Source organism: Echinops telfairi, unplaced genomic scaffold (genome assembly GCF_000313985.2).
Source record: "Echinops telfairi isolate 266 unplaced genomic scaffold, ASM31398v2 ScPeMD7_2565;HRSCAF=3150, whole genome shotgun sequence".
Taxonomy (NCBI): domain Eukaryota; kingdom Metazoa; phylum Chordata; class Mammalia; order Afrosoricida; family Tenrecidae; genus Echinops; species Echinops telfairi.
This window is the reverse complement of record NW_022106463.1, coordinates 8333601-8338781: the sequence shown is the minus strand read 5'-3', so window position 1 is coordinate 8338781 and position 5181 is coordinate 8333601. Positions and strand designations below refer to the sequence as shown.

At 54.9% G+C, this 5181-nt stretch overlaps 1 non-coding gene across 1 annotated transcript; it reads right to left on the bottom strand.

Moving 5' to 3' along the window:
• Positions 1 to 312: 312 nt before the first annotated feature.
• On the bottom strand, positions 313 to 440 carry LOC115870865. The gene has a single exon (XR_004046966.1). It is a non-coding gene; the product is annotated as a small nucleolar RNA SNORA65 (small nucleolar RNA).
• Between the last annotated feature and the right edge of the window lie 4741 nt (positions 441 to 5181).

The following is a 5181-nucleotide window of genomic DNA, read 5'->3' as shown; positions in this document are numbered from 1 at the left end:
CCTGTGAGTTGGAATTGACTGGAAAGCTGTGGGGGGGCGGGGGGTGAGTTTCCAACTGTGGGGTTCTATCTTCCAGCACGGTGCTCTTTTGTGATTCCTCATTGGCTAGTTGTCAGAAATAGAGCACCAGGCCTTTCTTCTTCCTAGTCTGTCTTAGTCTGGAAGCTCCATTGAATTACTTTCAGCATCACAGCAACGTGCCAGCCTTTAGAGGGCCACAGACGGACAGATGGACAGGTAAGTGTGGGGTCATGAGGATTCAATGGGTTCCCAAACTTATTTGGTCTACCGCCCCCCACTTTTTTTTTCCTTGACTGTCCCCATGCTTTCGGCACAGCGTCATCCACATGAAGAACAACCCTATTTCCTAAGCGGGGGTTTACTCTCAGCTCACCACTGGAGTGCACCAGCAACAGAGGATGGTCAGGGGCAGTGGCGGGTGGCTGTCAACTGCCCCTTTTGCAGGGAAAAAAATGACTCAGCCTCATCTTCACAATTAAAGGCGTTTGTCCGATAGCCCATCGTCCAGGGTAACGTGGAGGGATCCGCTTTTACAGCCAGCCCTGCACCTTTCCAGAAGAGGCCCAGGTGGTGTCCTGGTGATGCACTGAGCTGCTGATCACAAGGTCAGCAGTTCAAAACCACCAGCCGCTCCACTGGAGAAAGACGAGGCTTTCTACTCCCACAAAGAGTTTCAGCCTGGGAAACCCAGGGCCAGTTCTACCCTGTCCTTTAGGGTCATGGTGAGTCTGGGTGGGCTCGAGGGCCGTGAGTGAGATTGGATTGTGCCAGCACCCACCCCCGCCACTTGGAGAAACACTGGACACAGCTTCTAATGAACATTTCGCACTAACTCCCCACGCTCATCCTCCTACCCAAATACACAATACGGGACAAGACAATCAGAACCCCTTCTCTGGCTGGGTGGCCCTGGGCTGGAGTGGTGTAGAAACAAGTCTGGTTTGAATCATGAGGGCCGTGGGTCAGGTGACGGGCCAGCCTTGAGTGTGGTCGCCGACCTGCTGCTCCTCAGGGGCTGGGGGTGGGTGGGTGGATGGCCCATCCTAAACTGCCCACCAGACAGTTTTTAAAAGCTCCCACGTAGCTCCAGGCTGTTCCTCTGTCTTCAGATTCTTCAGTAACCTTCTGGAGTTAGGCTGAGTCATTCCTCAGCAGCAGCAGCAGCACACTGTCAATACAAGCAATTCCCAACAATTCAGGGATCCTCTGGGAAGTTGATCAACTCCTGGCAATTCACAGATCCTCTGGGAAATTGATCTCTGCTGGCAGGGCAGGAGGGGTGGGGAAAAAACCTCCTAAGGTGGCGTTTGCTTCTGATAACTCCTGGCCGGGCTGGATGGCGGTCCTCTCACACCCTGGAGAATCTGGGGCAGGTTAGGCATTTGAGCATCACACCAAATGTCGCACCCTGACATTTGGAAACATCTGGACAGAGATGGGAACCTGTGCTCCCCTTGCCCTGCCACACCCCGTCTGGCCTGCCCCCTACCTGTCGCTTCTCACTTTCTTAGTCTTCATCTGTCAGCTTCCCCCTCCCCACCCCTCACCCAGGCCCTGCGTGGCCCCAGTGAGAAGACCCAACAGCGTTTGATTAACTGAAAACCTTGCCCCAAAGTAGCCATATCTGGTCACGATAGCTCTTTGTGGATGCCACTGGCTTCAGGTCTTGTCTTAGTTCCCTGGTGCATGCTGCTACAACAGCTATATCACAAGGGGGTGCCTTTCACAAACAGAAAGTTGCTTTCTCACAAATTTCAAAAATTGGGAAGCTAGACGTCTGAGTTCAGAGCACAGACTCTATAGAGAGGCACTGTATTAGTCTAGGTACTTTGGAGAAACAAATCCACAGCAACTCACGTATAAGAGAGAGTTTTATGCAAAGAAAATGTGCATCACGAAAACATCCCAACCCAATGCTGCCCAAGCCCACAAGTCCAACATTAACCCATACCCAACACCAGTCCACAAAGTCCTTCACCTCACAAAACAGAGGCAATGATGCCGACTACAGGAGGAAAGCTGAGTCAGTGAACGTGTAAGCATCTCAGCACTGGCAGGGGTCTCCACATGGCTGCTCCAGCACCCAGGGCTGCATCGGGATAGATCCATGCAGCTTCTCCTTGGGGATGTCTTGTAGGAAATCCACCTTGCAAGCTGAAGCAGGGAACTGCTAAGGCAGCTGCACCGATGCAACCATCACAAAACAAGAGACCCGAGAACTAGAAAGGTGAGGCTTCACCACCCATTTATCCCTCCGCCTTTCAACCAGCCCCACATGTGATTATCGGCCAGGCTGGCACAATTAACTAACTCAGGCACGCTCTCTTTCTCGGCTCTGGGGGAAGGCCCTATCTCTTAGCTCCTGTCCCTCAGATCCTGGGTGAGCTGCTTATAGCTGAAGGGAGAATTTTACTGATGGCCCATCAGGAAGGGTTCCAGTGATACTGAACTTGGAGCTGCCCCCTCCCCAGCCCCTTCCTCCTGCTGAGCCCTGGGCTGTTTGGCCTCAGAATGGGTATGGTTGGCGCCGAGGTGCAATCCTCACCTTCCATGTGGGACAGTCGGGTTGGCGCCCCAGCCAGCTCACGCCACGCCACGCCACGCCCCCACCCACTCACCAGTCGGTGGGGACTTGTGCTGCTGAGACGCTGACCAGGTTTCTGCGAAGCTTCCCGGCTGAGACTAGGAATAAAGGCCTGGTGACTGGCGTCCCCTATCTGGTAAGACGGGGCTGGGGAGGCTCTGGGGTCCCCACGAGCCCAGGGACCAACTCCACAGCAGGGCACAGTCACGGCAGGGGCACAGTTAAGCAGTCAGACCGCTGACCACAAAGTGGACAGTGCAAACCCACCAGCCACTGCCCAGGCAAAAGATGAGGCTATCTGCTGCCCTAAAGAGTTGGAGTCTCAGGAAGCTCAAGAAGCAGTTGGGCTCCGTCCTGCAGGCTTGCTGTGAGTCGGAACCAGCCGGAGGGCAGAGGGGACGGTGTGGCGGCAGCAGTGTGGAGCCGGTGGGGGAACAGAGAAGCTTTCGTGGGTTTGCTTGTTTTGAACTCAGACACATGCTGTGGTCCTAGGGAACCACAAAAAAACCCCACCCCGCGGCAGCCCACTCCCCCTGCTCCCTGCTGCCTCTAGGACTTCCCCTCCCCCTTGCAGTCCTCCACTCCACTCCCCACCCCAGCCCTACCTGTGACTCAAACCAGCCCCTCCCTGAGACCCCTGCTGGCATCATTTCCACTGAGATTCTAACCTCTGAGCCACCGGGGAGACCTGAGACCAGCACCCGCGGTGTAATGGATCAGGGCATAATCACAAGGTCAGCAGTTCAGACCCACCAGCCGCTTCTTGCTTCTCGGGAGAAAGAGGAAGCTATCTGCTCCTTCAAGCTTTACGGCCTCAGAAGGCGACGGGTGGCATAGTGGGTGCAGGTGGGCTGTGAAGCCTGAAGGCTTTTGATGCCAGTAAAGGGTGACAGTCTCTCCCTGCAGGCTCAACGCCCCTGACCTTCATTTACCGAGAAACAGAAAAACAAGTAACACAACTTCAAGAGGGTGAGCCCCCCCCCCCATGGCAGTACACCTCTAAGAAACACCCCAATATAAACAAGCATAAGCAAAATAAAACAGAATGGCCATCACAGGATTGCCGGGACAGTATGTATCTTAATACAGCCTGGAGGGCGTGGGTGCAACAAGGCCTTGTGTGTCCCCGACCATCAGTGCCCCCCGCCTGGTACAGCTGCCTCCTGCTTCCTCAGACACCATGTGATTTCCAGCTTAAGTTCTCAGGCTCCAAGTGTGTCTGGGGTGGAGTCCAGGTCACCCCGTGGAGTTCCCACCTGGGGTCTCACCGATGCAGCCTCTGGAGCATGCGGTGCACCCCAAAGATCCAGGATGCAGTGTCCCGGCCTGGGTTCCCAGGATATGCCCAGACACCCTAGGTCAATTCTGCCCACCTGCTGCATGCCACTAAAGACCCTCCCCACCTAATGATCCCCAGAGCATCCTCGGGCTCTCCTCCCTGCACCTGGCCATCAGCGCCCCCTCCCCTCCCCTCAACAGGCATGCACCTATGCTCACCCAAACTTGCCCTTTCCCTCTCCCCTCTCCTCTCCTCCCATCAGAAAGCCTCATCCCTCTGACAGGGCCACCTCCCTCTCCAGGGGCCTCACCCCACCACTCAGCAGACAGCACCCCCTCTCCCCAACCATTTGATCCCAGCTGTCGTGAGGTGCCCTCTGGCCAAGTGAGCTACACTCTACAGTGGATGGAAAGTCTTGTGGATCCAGTGGCAGTGGAAACATCTCAGCACTGGCGTGGGTCTCCACGTGGCTTCTCCAGCTCCAGGGCTCATGCTGCCAACAGCGTAGCTCCATGCGGCTTGTCAGCAGGAAGACAAAGCAGAGAGCGTGTGTGTTCTGCCTCCAGGAGGGGAGACGGGAGTTCCCAGAATCCTCAGGAGAAGTCCTTGCCCACCCAGAGGCATAGTTGGTTATGACCTGATTGACAGGCCAGACTCCGCCCCTTCGCTCAAGTTGACTGGGGATGATGTCACTGCCACACCCATTGTTGTAACCACCATGTCAACCCATCTCCTTGAGGGTCTTCTCCTTGTTCAATGACCCCTTTTTCCACCAAACACCCGGCCCTTCGCCGAAGGCCAGTCTCTCCTGATAACACGTCCAAAGTACGTGAGACAGAGTCTCGCCATCTCTGCTCTCAAACCTAAACCCAACTCACAGCCGTCGAGTCAGTGCCGACTCACAGGGACCCTGTAGGGACAGGGTCGACCCGCCCGTGTGGGCTTCTGAGACTGTAACTGTTTGTGGGAGTGGAAAGTCCCATCTTTCTCCCATGGGGCAGCTGATGGTTTCGAACTGCTGACCTGGGGCTGTGGGTAGCAGCCCAGCATGTAGCCACTAGGCCACCAGGGCTTTGCTTCTAAGGAGCATGAAAAAACAGATCATCTTGTTTTTGCTCTTGGGTGCCATCTGGTCAGTTCCGACCCATAGTGCCTATGTTCGTCCAGGTAGACTAGAATAAAAATTCATAGACACTCATATGTATAGAAGAAAGAGGTTTATATACAAGAGCAATTGCATATTGAGAAAACATCAAGCCTGGTCCAGATCAAGTCCTTAAGTCCAATCTTAGCCCAT